Source organism: Dama dama, unplaced genomic scaffold, assembly GCF_033118175.1.
Source record: "Dama dama isolate Ldn47 unplaced genomic scaffold, ASM3311817v1 ptg000432l, whole genome shotgun sequence".
Classification (NCBI taxonomy): Eukaryota; Metazoa; Chordata; class Mammalia; order Artiodactyla; family Cervidae; genus Dama; species Dama dama.
The window spans coordinates 24812-35095 of record NW_026871101.1 but is presented as its reverse complement, the minus strand read 5'-3'; the positions used below and the strand labels follow the sequence as shown (position 1 = coordinate 35095).

General features: G+C 65.7%; 5 non-coding genes across 5 annotated transcripts; 2 read left to right on the top strand and 3 right to left on the bottom strand.

Moving 5' to 3' along the window:
• Window positions 1-5251: 5251 nt before the first annotated feature.
• Window positions 5252-5323, bottom strand: TRNAE-CUC (transfer RNA glutamic acid (anticodon CUC)). Its single transcript has one exon. It is a non-coding gene; the product is annotated as a tRNA-Glu (tRNA).
• Window positions 5324-5639: 316 nt separating this feature from the next.
• On the bottom strand, window positions 5640-5711 carry TRNAG-UCC (transfer RNA glycine (anticodon UCC)). The gene has a single exon. It is a non-coding gene; the product is annotated as a tRNA-Gly (tRNA).
• Window positions 5712-6429: 718 nt separating this feature from the next.
• Window positions 6430-6501, bottom strand: TRNAD-GUC (transfer RNA aspartic acid (anticodon GUC)). The gene has a single exon. It is a non-coding gene; the product is annotated as a tRNA-Asp (tRNA).
• A 536-nt stretch (window positions 6502-7037) lies between these two features.
• TRNAL-CAG (transfer RNA leucine (anticodon CAG)) lies at window positions 7038-7120 on the top strand. The gene has a single exon. It is a non-coding gene; the product is annotated as a tRNA-Leu (tRNA).
• Window positions 7121-8580: 1460 nt separating this feature from the next.
• Window positions 8581-8651, top strand: TRNAG-GCC (transfer RNA glycine (anticodon GCC)). Its single transcript has one exon. It is a non-coding gene; the product is annotated as a tRNA-Gly (tRNA).
• Window positions 8652-10284: the final 1633 nt, after the last annotated feature.

The window sequence follows — 10284 nt, the reverse complement described above, 5'->3', positions numbered from 1 at the left end:
CTCAGCCTGCACCCTCACCATCCCCCTGCTCCCCAAACGCACCCATTCCACCCACCCCTGCTCCCCACCTCCCCCATCTCCACTCCACACCCCCCCGCCCGCGCGCAAACACACACACACACACACACACACACACACACACAAGCCCGGTTCCTCCTCCATGAGCCATCCCAAATCCTACTCTTGTCAAGGAACCCGCCTCTGCCTTGTCCCACTGGCCCGTCTCCCCCCAACCCCGACCCCAACCCTTGGCCTGTTCCTTTTTCTGCTTCTTCCAACGCCAGTAGAACTGATTTACTTTCCTGGGTTAGTCTCAGGTGCACGGCACAGTGATTCAGTCCCCTGTTCTTTTCCAGGTGATTTTCCAGTGTGGGTTAAGGCGAGATACGAATACAGATCTCATGCTACAGAGGAAAGCTTTGTTGCTCATCTCCTGTAGGTATACTAGTTCCTCTCTCTTGATCCGACTCCAACTTCGTCCGTCCGCTGCCTTTCCCTTGGGTAGCCCTATGGACGTTTTCTATGTCTGAAGGTCGTTTTCCCCTTTGCACATAGATTCATTTGCATTCGTTGGCAGAGTCCACAGAGCTTTGTCCCTCTCCACCCGACTCACTTCACTCAGTGGACCCTTCTGTGGGTCCGTCCAGCGTCGCGGCCCGTGGCGATGGCCGCTCCTTCTTGACGGCTGCGTCATATTCCACGGTACACATATACCTCTTCTTCTCGTGCCGCCGGGCACTTGGGCGTTCCCCATGTCTCGGCTCTGGCACAGAGGGCTGCGATGACCCTGGGGGATGCCTGCATCTCTTCCCATCAGGGGTGATGTCTTTTCCCGATGGGTACCCGGGATTGGGTTTGCTGGATCACAGCGTAAGCTCTTCTTTTTCCTATTGCTGGACGGATCCTCGACGGATTGACTTCCAGGGAGCAGTAGATGTTGTTCTGGAAGTGTAGCTGGTCTACACCGTGGTGTCCGTTTCCGCTGGACAGCGTCGTGATTCCGTCCTGTGTGTGTAGGATGATGTTTTCAGATCGCTTTCCATTACAGGGGGTGACAGGAGATTGCATCCTATTCCCTGTGGTAGCCTGTGTGTCTTTGCTGGTCGTCTCCTTTCTACTCAGCACTAGTACGGTATGTCCGTTGAGCCCGGCTCTTCATTCATCCCTCCGTCCCTGACTTTGCCCTTGGGAAGCCCGAAGCTGCTTTCCTGTGTCTCGGGGGCTGTCGCTGCTTGGCACAGGGATGAATGTGTACCACACTTTCGATTCCACCCATCTGTGACCTTGTCTGTTTGACTCCCCTCACCAAGGGTCATATTCTGCAGCTCCGGCTGCTGTTGCTGCCAGTGACACTATGTGACTCTTGTGGACGGCTCAGTGACATCGTGTCCTCTCCCTTTCTCTGACAGCGCGTCTCCGTGGGTGAGCCGCTGGGGATGGGCACTAGGGGTTTCTCCCCGTCTTGGCTACGGCAAACGGTGCTGCTACGACCGTGGGGTTTGCATGTGCCTTTCTGAATGAAGAGTTGAGCCTTTCACGGATACGGACCCCGCTCGCCTGTCTCCCGCTTACTTAGTTACCTATGTATTCCGTGTCCTTTTGAAAGCTCACTCCAAAGTCATAGTAGCGGTTGTTGTGCGAGTAGAGTGGATTTCCAACATTGTGCTCCTTTCCGATGGACTGCAACGTGATTCTGTTTCCCAGGTACAGATTTCAGATTTCATGTATGTTTTCAGACTCTTTTCCGCTTGAGGTTATTACAGGGTACTGACTCTTATTGCCTGTGTTGAACTGGATAACCTTGGTGCGTCTCCCATTATAGGCGGTCCTGCGTATCTGTTCGTTGCAGCTCCAGAGTCATCCCTCCACCGCTGCCCTTCCGCCTGCGTTACACTAAGGCGGTTTTCTGCGTGAGCCGGTCTCTCTTCGGCAAATAGGTTCGTTTTGTATTCTTTTACACGTTCCACATGCTTCTGTCCAACTCGGTCTGACGTTCTTCACCAAGTCTAAGAGTCTCTAGGTCCATCATTGCTTGTGACAAATGGCAATCCTTTCCTTTTCTCTTTAGGACCGAGTGATCGTTCCTTGGGACATCTTATGCCACGTCTTCTTGGGCCCGCCGTTCGAGGATGGGCACTGGGGTTTCTTCCGTGTCGTGGCTATGGCAAGTAGTGCTGCAGTGTGCAGGGCGAGTACGGACCTTTAGACCTCTCCGAGGTTAGTTCTCTGCGGGTGTGTACCCAGGACGGGGTGTGCTCGGTCAGATGGGAGCTCTCTTTGGTCCTCATGAAACCCCAGGCATCCCCGCTGCCAACCACCACCCACCATCCCACCCTGATCCCCCAGCAATGGCACACCCGAGACTGGACATCTGGTCCTGATGAGTGGGGACTTGGGTCTCTGGGGCGGGACGGTGGGCCCACCCTGTTCCGACCGGGTCTGGCCCCCGTCTGGCGCTCCGTTTCTGTGGCTCGCTTGCCAGCGTGCTAGCCAGCGCCCGGAGCCCCAGCCCACCGCCGAGCCTGAGCAACCTGCGGCACCGCGCGCCAGGGTGGCACGCACGCTCACCCGCCAGCCCGCCCACACGGCGTGCTCTCCCACCACCTCCCTCACGCCACAGCCCCCTCAGGGTCACCGCCTGCCCTCTGCCTCTCCCGCCAGGCCCCAGGCTCGGGCCCCATCTACCCTCCACCGTCCCCCTGCAGCCCCGGGCCATCTCTCACACACCCTCCCCTGCCCTGGCGTTCACCAGTGCGGGCCTGCCTCCAGCTCCGCAGACCCACCCCTGCCACCTGCCCACCCCGACCGCAGACCTGTCCCAGCCTCACACGGGTGCCTGGCACGGCGTCGCCACCGCCTCCATGCTTCTGCAGAGGCCCTGCTCGAGTGGCCGGCCCATCTCTCGGCCAGGTCCCCGCGAGTCCCATGCCTCCCCTTCCCGCCGGCCCTCCACGCAGACGCCACGCCCAAGCACCCCTGGGCCTGCCTCCCCGCACCCGGCTCGCTGCCGCCCCCTCTCCCTGCGATGGCTCTGCCCCGGTCCCTGATCCTCGTGGGGGCACCCACCAGCCATGGCCCCAGGCAGCTTCGTCCCGCACTCTCACCCACGCACGCTGACGCCCACGGCCCCGGCAGGGGCGTCGAGGAAACCTCCTGCGGCGATGGCTAGCACGCGTCAGGCCACAGGTTCTCCTTTGGCCCAGGGGACTCAGCTTTGTCCCGTCGCCCCCGAGCGTGCCGCCCTCGCCGCACGATTGGTGCCCTTCGTCGGCCGTCCACTCCCCCACCCCCCCACTCCCCAAAGGACACAGTCCTTCAACAGTCGTGAAACCCTTTGGGGTTATAGACGGGCTGAAGCTTGGGCTAAGAGGAGATTGTGGGTGGCGACGACCCCCGGCGAGAGTTCCTGGGGACGTCGATGACAGTCTGTGGAGAGGGATGGAGTTGATCCTGGACAGACAGATTGGAGAGAATGGCAAAGTAGGAGATGTCATATCTAGGGCAGGGGTGCGTGGAACAGGGCGCTCTGTGTGTGTGTGTGTGTGTGTGTGTGTGTGTGTGTGTGTGTGCAGCCAGGTGCCCACCTTTGGTTCGTTGTCGGGGAGGGACATCTGGTAAACCTTGCCTCACTCCGGGAGGATTGAGAGCTGTGGTCAGGCAAGGGAAACACCATGTTGGTCGGCTTGCCCACCCTGGCCGGCATCACTGCCTGGGGCGCATCTGCCACCTCCCAGCTGGTTGGCTGGGTTTTCCCAGCCGGCCCGCCCCGCCGGGACCTGCGTGCTCCCTCACTTCCCCCGCGCGGTGCTGTGACTCGCAGCACGGGCCCACATTCGTCTTCACCCCTTTGCCTCGGGGAGAGCGAAGAAGAACTCAAGAGCCTCTTGATGAAAGTGAAAGAGGAAAATGACAAAGTTGGCTTCCAACTCAACATTCAGAAAACTAAGCTCGTGGCATCCGGTCCCATCACTTCATAGCAAACAGATGGGGAAACAATGGAAACCGGGCGAGACTTCACTGAGGTGGGGGGGGGGGGGCTCCCCCAAATCACTGCAGATGGTGGCCGCGGCCATGAAATTAAAAGACGTCCGCCTCTTGGGAGAAAAGCTCTGACCAAGCTAGACAGCATGTCGAAAAGCAGAGACATGACTCTGCCACGAGGGTCCATCTCGTGAAAGCCACGGTCTGTCCAGCAGTCACGGACAGATGTGAGAGTTGCAGCATAAAGAAAGCTGAGCGCTGAAGAAGCGATGCTTTTGAACTGCGCTGTTGGAGAAGACTCTTGAGAGTCCCTTGGACTGCCAGGAGATCCAACCAGTCAATCCTAGAGGAAATCAGTCCTGAATATTCATTGGAAGCCCTGAGGCTGAAGCTGACACTTCAGTCAGTCCTCTGGCCACCTGACGCAAAGGACTGACTCCCTGGAAAAGACCTCGACGGAAGGCAGGAGGAGACGGGGACGACACGACACGCCAGAAGGTGAGATGGTTGGACGGCATCGCCGACTCGCTGGACCTGAGTTTGAGCACGCTGCGGGAGTTGGTGATGGCCAGGGAAGCCTGGGCTGCTGCAGTGCCCTGAGCGACTGAACCCATCGATACCGATGCCTCCCGGGCGCCGAGGTCCGCCTCCCAGAGCCCACTCAGGACCAGAACCCTCTTGGAGTCACCAGCGGCGCACGGGAGTCGCAGCCAGCCCGGGACCTGGCACTCAATGGCCAAGCCGCCCAGAGAGGTGGCTGGCATGCGGGACATGGGGAGGCAGGCGTGTCCGTGGCCACTGGCCCCACTCCCAGAGCCAGATCCCCCTCGCTCGTCCTCGGCTGTGGCCACCGCCGCGGCCGCTGCCGGCCCGCGCTGGCGACCACCACAGCCCACGCCCCGACCCCTACCCCCACCCGCCCTGTCCGACCCCACCTCCTCCCCAGCACCACTGCCAGCAGGAGAACCAGCACAAGCCCAGGAGCATCGCCGCTGCCACCAGGGGCAGCAGCCGCCGCCCCTCAGGAGGGAGGGGGCGGGGGCTGGGGCTGGGAGGCCTCAGGCGGGTCGTGGTGGAAGCGGCGCGAGGTGGCCACTGCGGCCAAAAGGTTTGCCCCGGGGGACGGCGGGGGTGGCCTGAATCGCGCTTGGGCTGGAGCTGCAGGGTCCCGGGGCCTCTGTCGCAGCGCTGAGCAAGCGTAGGCTAAAAGGGTGGTGGGGTCGCCGGCGAGGAGATCGGCAGGTGGCGGGCGGAGGGGAAGAAGAAAGGCTTCCCTGACCGGGAATCGAACCCGGGCCGCGGCGGTGAGAGCGCCGAATCCTAACCACTAGACCACCAGGGAGCGTCGGGGTTCGGCCCTCGCCTGCTCCTGCCGAACCCAGCGCCTCCGGGCCGCCCGCCGTCCCGCCGGCCCGCGCCACCGTGGTGCCCACACCCGGCCTTTGCAAGGCAAGTCCAGCCGCCCGCCGGCCCTGTCAGTCCGCCTGCCCTGGCGGGCCGTCTTGCTCTCAGCAGCCTCAAAACACTGCGCGCGCCACCGGCTTCTCGCACACACGCCCAAAGCCGCGCGCCAGCTGCCTGGCTCCCTGCTCCCAGCTCTCTCTGCCCCGAACGCCCCTGCCGGGAGGGCGGCGGACCTCAGCAAAAGGTCGGCCCGCTGCGTTGGCCGGGAATCGAACCCGGGTCAACTGCTTGGAAGGCAGCTATGCTCACCACTATACCACCAACGCTGCTCAGCCCGGGCCGCCGCCAGACGCCGGCCCCGGGCTCGCCCCAGCACACTCTCGCCGCCGCCGCCGCCGCATCCCTGCCCCGACGCCCCGTCAGCGGGAGGCTCTGCGCCGCCGCCGGCGCCACCAGCAGCCCACCAGCAAGCCCATCCGCGCCAGCTCTACGCAGCGGCCGGGGTCCACCGGCCCCACCGCCCCGGGGCGGCGCTCCCGCGGCCTTGCGGTCCCCCGGCCGTTCGCTCCCCGCCGCGGCCCGCGAACGCCTCCGCCCTCACCGCCGGGGGGCAACGCGGGGCACGCGGCTTCCAGCAGCCAGCTGGCCAAAGCCCTTCTCCACCGTGCGCTGGGCGAGGCCACTTCCCACGACGACAGGGGGACACGGGAGCCAGCCGCCTGCAGGCGTCACGGCGCTGTGTCGCGCCGCGCCGCGGGGGCGTCGCGAGCCTAGGAGCCCACTGAGGCAGCCCCTGTGGGCGGGCGGGCCGCAAGATCCGGCTATGGTCGGGCAAGGCCGTGGGGTGGCCAAGGAGGCCGTCGCTCCGCCGTGGCGACCGAGCGCCCGGCGACGACAGAGGGCTCAGGCTGGAGGGCTGCACCGGTAGAGGGGGTCGGCGGTGGCCAGGCGCCTGGTCCAAAGGCGGACGGAGGAGACGAAGGGCCCTTGGGGGCCAGGCGGCAGGACAGAGCGCCACCGCGGCCACCAAAAAGGCTGTGTTGCCTCCCCGTCGGGGAATCGAACCCCGGTCTCCCGCGTGACAGGCGGGGATACTCACCACTATACTAACGAGGACGGCGGCGACCGCCCTGCCGCCCGGCCCCTCTCGGGCTCTCGGGCTGCCTGCCCACGCCTCCCCGTGCCCACCACGGGCCCCGACCCGACCGCCCACCAAACCAACCGCCTCAGTCACAGAGGCGGCCCGCGACCCCGACACGGACCCGGCCCCCCCGGGGCACTGGACACTCCTCGTGCGCGCCGCCTCTTGCCTCCAACGCGGCCATTCCGCCGGGAGAAGGGGGTCCGAGAAGGCAAGCGAGGCTGCGAGGACACGGTGGGCGCGCGCCGGCCCGCGTCTGGCGAGGAGGGGCGCGGGTGAGGAGGGGACGGCCCGCCAAGGGCCGGGCTGGGTCCGGGGCGCGACCGGCGGCGCAGCCGGGCGCCTCGGCCGGCCCCGTCGCTCACCCACACCAGACGGCCGCCTGCCTGCCTGCCTGCCTGCATGCCTGCCTGCCTGGCGCGGCGCACCGCGCGGCCCGCCACGGGCGCCGGGGCTCGCGCCGCGTCGGGTCTCAGCCAGGCGAGCGGCCACGCGCCCGCCCAGGCCCGCCGTCAGGATGGCCGAGCGGTCTAAGGCGCTGCGTTCAGGTCGCAGTCTCCCCTGGAGGCGTGGGTTCGAATCCCACTCCTGACAAGCCAGCCTTTTGGCCCGCCGGACAAACGCACCCGTCCTCCCCGCGCCACAGCCTTTCTCCACACACGCCCGCGCCCCCCCCCCCCCCCCCGCCACCTGCACCCCACAACCAGGAACCTTCAGTCCTTCTCATCGCATCTTTCCTCCTCAGCTGGCTGCGGCTGCAGCTGCTGCTTTTCCGGCCTCCCCGCCTGCGCCTCGCGCACCCTCGCCCACCCTCCCACTCGCAAGGCCCCACCCCGCCCCGCCCCGCCCCCGTCGGCGCCGACGCGCGCGGCCCCGCGGCGGGTGGCAAGCCCTCCTCGCTTCGCGGGCGCTGCGACTTCTGCCTGCTGAACGGCCAACTCGCTCTCGCAGCCTTGCTTCCACGTCCGCCCCCGGCCGCTCTCCCTCCGGCCGGCACCCTGTCGTCCGCGCCCGCGCCGCCGGCCCGCCTGCGCCACCCAGCCACACCCAGGCGGCCGAGCCCCCGCGCCTTGCCCGCCAGGGTGCTGCTGCGTGCCCTCCACGCTTCTCCGCCTTGCGGCCTCGGCCGGGCCACACCTGCCTGCCTCCCGCCCGGGACGCGCGCCACGCATCCTTGCTGCGGGCCGGCGAACACCGGCCTTCCGTGCACGAACCCGTCCCGGGAAGGGCGCTCGGCTGGCGTGGGAGCGGAAGCCCTGCGTGCCCGTCCAGCCCACCCACAGGCGCCCAGCCCGCGCGCCCCGGCCCTCGGCGCCACCGCGCCCGTTCCCGGGGGGGAAGCCGCCGCCCGGGCCGGAGCCAAGCCCGGCCTGGCGTGCTCCCTGCCTCAGCCGGCAGTCCCCGAGCCAGGAGCCGCTCTGCCCAAGGGCCCCTCCTCACCACCACCACCACCCACCCTGTCAGAGCGGAGCGCCGGTGAGCGCCGTCGGCCAGAGCGCAGGAGCCAGGCTCACACGCCTTTGGGTCCTCGGGCCTGAGCGCCGCTCGGGGCGGCGGCGGGGGCGCCCCGGGGAGTCGCGCTCCCGCGCTCGCGAGCATCCAGCACAGGCCGAGCCCGGGGTCCCGGCCCCCGCCCGCAATGGCACGCTCCATCCCGCCCCTGCCGGAAAGCCAGCCCGCCAGAGGGGTTTTGGGTCGGGACCCGGCAGGTCGCTGAGAGGAACGTCGGCGCGCGGCCGCGGCGACCACGCAGCGCCTGCCTGCGCCTGGGGTTCCGGCGCCGGGCAGACGGCGTCGGCTCCTGGCCCCCTCGGGCGACACCGACAGCGTCGCGGCGGCCGTGGTCGGCGCAGAAGGCGCGGGACCGGCCGAGTGGGCCGGCGGCCCGCCGCCCCGGGGTCCTGCACGTGCCCGGACCCTGGCTTTGAGGTCGGCCGCCCGTGGTCTCCTGCTCCGATGGAGCAGACAGATGCCCACTGGGCGAGCGGTGAGCAGTGACGGGCGGGTGTTGGCCAGCGCCTCTGGGGCGGCGTCGGGCGGCGGCGGCCACCGGTGCATGGGTGGTTCAGTGGTAGAATTCTCGCCTGCCACGCGGGAGGCCCGGGTTCGATTCCCGGCCCATGCAACCCCAGCGTCCCCTTTTGGTCCCGCACTGCAGTCCCAGAGCCGAGCTAGGTCTGCCCGCTCCAAGGCGCTCAAGGGAGCGCTCCTGCAACCGCTGGCTGCTACCTGCCGCCCGCTGCCTCTCCCACGCAGCTGCCCACGACCCCTCCCGCCCCCACACACGGCCCTGCTGCCAAGCCGCTGTGGCCCCAAGCCCTGCGGGCTCAGCCCCCCGTGTGCCCAGACACCTCCCTTGTGGTTGCTGGCTTCGTCACCCGGACCCAGCCGGTGGCTCACGGATTGCGCTGGAAGGCACACCCCACCTCTGGCAGCCGCCGGCCCCACCTCTTCACCTTTCCCAACGTCTGTCTCCAAGCTCCCTGGCTCACTCTCCCCACACCCCGAGAATCAATCACCCTCCGTTTGCACAGCCAGGAGCAAGGAAGTTGCCACATCTGGCAAGGATACCTCCCTTTTCCCTGGAGGGTCCCTGGAGCATCATCTTGCAGGAGGAGTTCCTGCAGAAGTCCACACGCTCCCGGCCCTGGGCCCAGATCGGTTTCCAACCGCAACACCCTCACCACCTCACACACCACCCCCTCCCCTGGAACCCTCTTGCCCGCCTCACCTCAGCATCAGCCCTGCTCCGCCAGTAACACCACCTCAGCCTGCACCCTCACCATCCCCCTGCTCCCCCAAACGCACCCATTCCACCCACCCCTGCTCCCCACCTCCCCCATCTCCACTCCACACCCCCCCGCCCGCGCGCAAACACACACACACACACACACACACACACACACACAAGCCCGGTTCCTCCTCCATGAGCCATCCCAAATCCTACTCTTGTCAAGGAACCCGCCTCTGCCTTTGTCCCACTGGCCCGTCTCCCCCCAACCCCGACCCCAACCCTTGGCCTGTTCCTTTTTCTGCTTCTTCCAACGCCAGTAGAACTGATTTACTTTCCTGGGTTAGTCTCAGGTGCACGGCACAGTGATTCAGTCCCCTGTTCTTTTCCAGGTGATTTTCCAGTGTGGGTTAAGGCGAGATACGAATACAGATCTCATGCTACAGAGGAAAGCTTTGTTGCTCATCTCCTGTAGGTATACTAGTTCCTCTCTCTTGATCCGACTCCAACTTCGTCCGTCCGCTGCCTTTCCCCTTGGGTAGCCCTATGGACGTTTTCTATGTCTGAAGGTCGTTTTCCCCTTTGCACATAGATTCATTTGCATTCGTTGGCAGAGTCCACAGAGCTTTGTCCCTCTCCACCCGACTCACTTCACTCAGTGGACCCTTCTGTGGGTCCGTCCAGCGTCGCGGCCCGTGGCGATGGCCGCTCCTTCTTGACGGCTGCGTCATATTCCACGGTACACATATACCTCTTCTTCTCGTGCCGCCGGGCACTTGGGCGTTCCCCATGTCTCGGCTCTGGCACAGAGGGCTGCGATGACCCTGGGGGATGCCTGCATCTCTTCCCATCAGGGGTGATGTCTTTTCCCGATGGGTACCCGGGATTGGGTTTGCTGGATCACAGCGTAAGCTCTTCTTTTTCCTATTGCTGGACGGATCCTCGACGGATTGACTTCCAGGGAGCAGTAGATGTTGTTCTGGAAGTGTAGCTGGTCTACACCGTGGTGTCCGTTTCCGCTGGACAG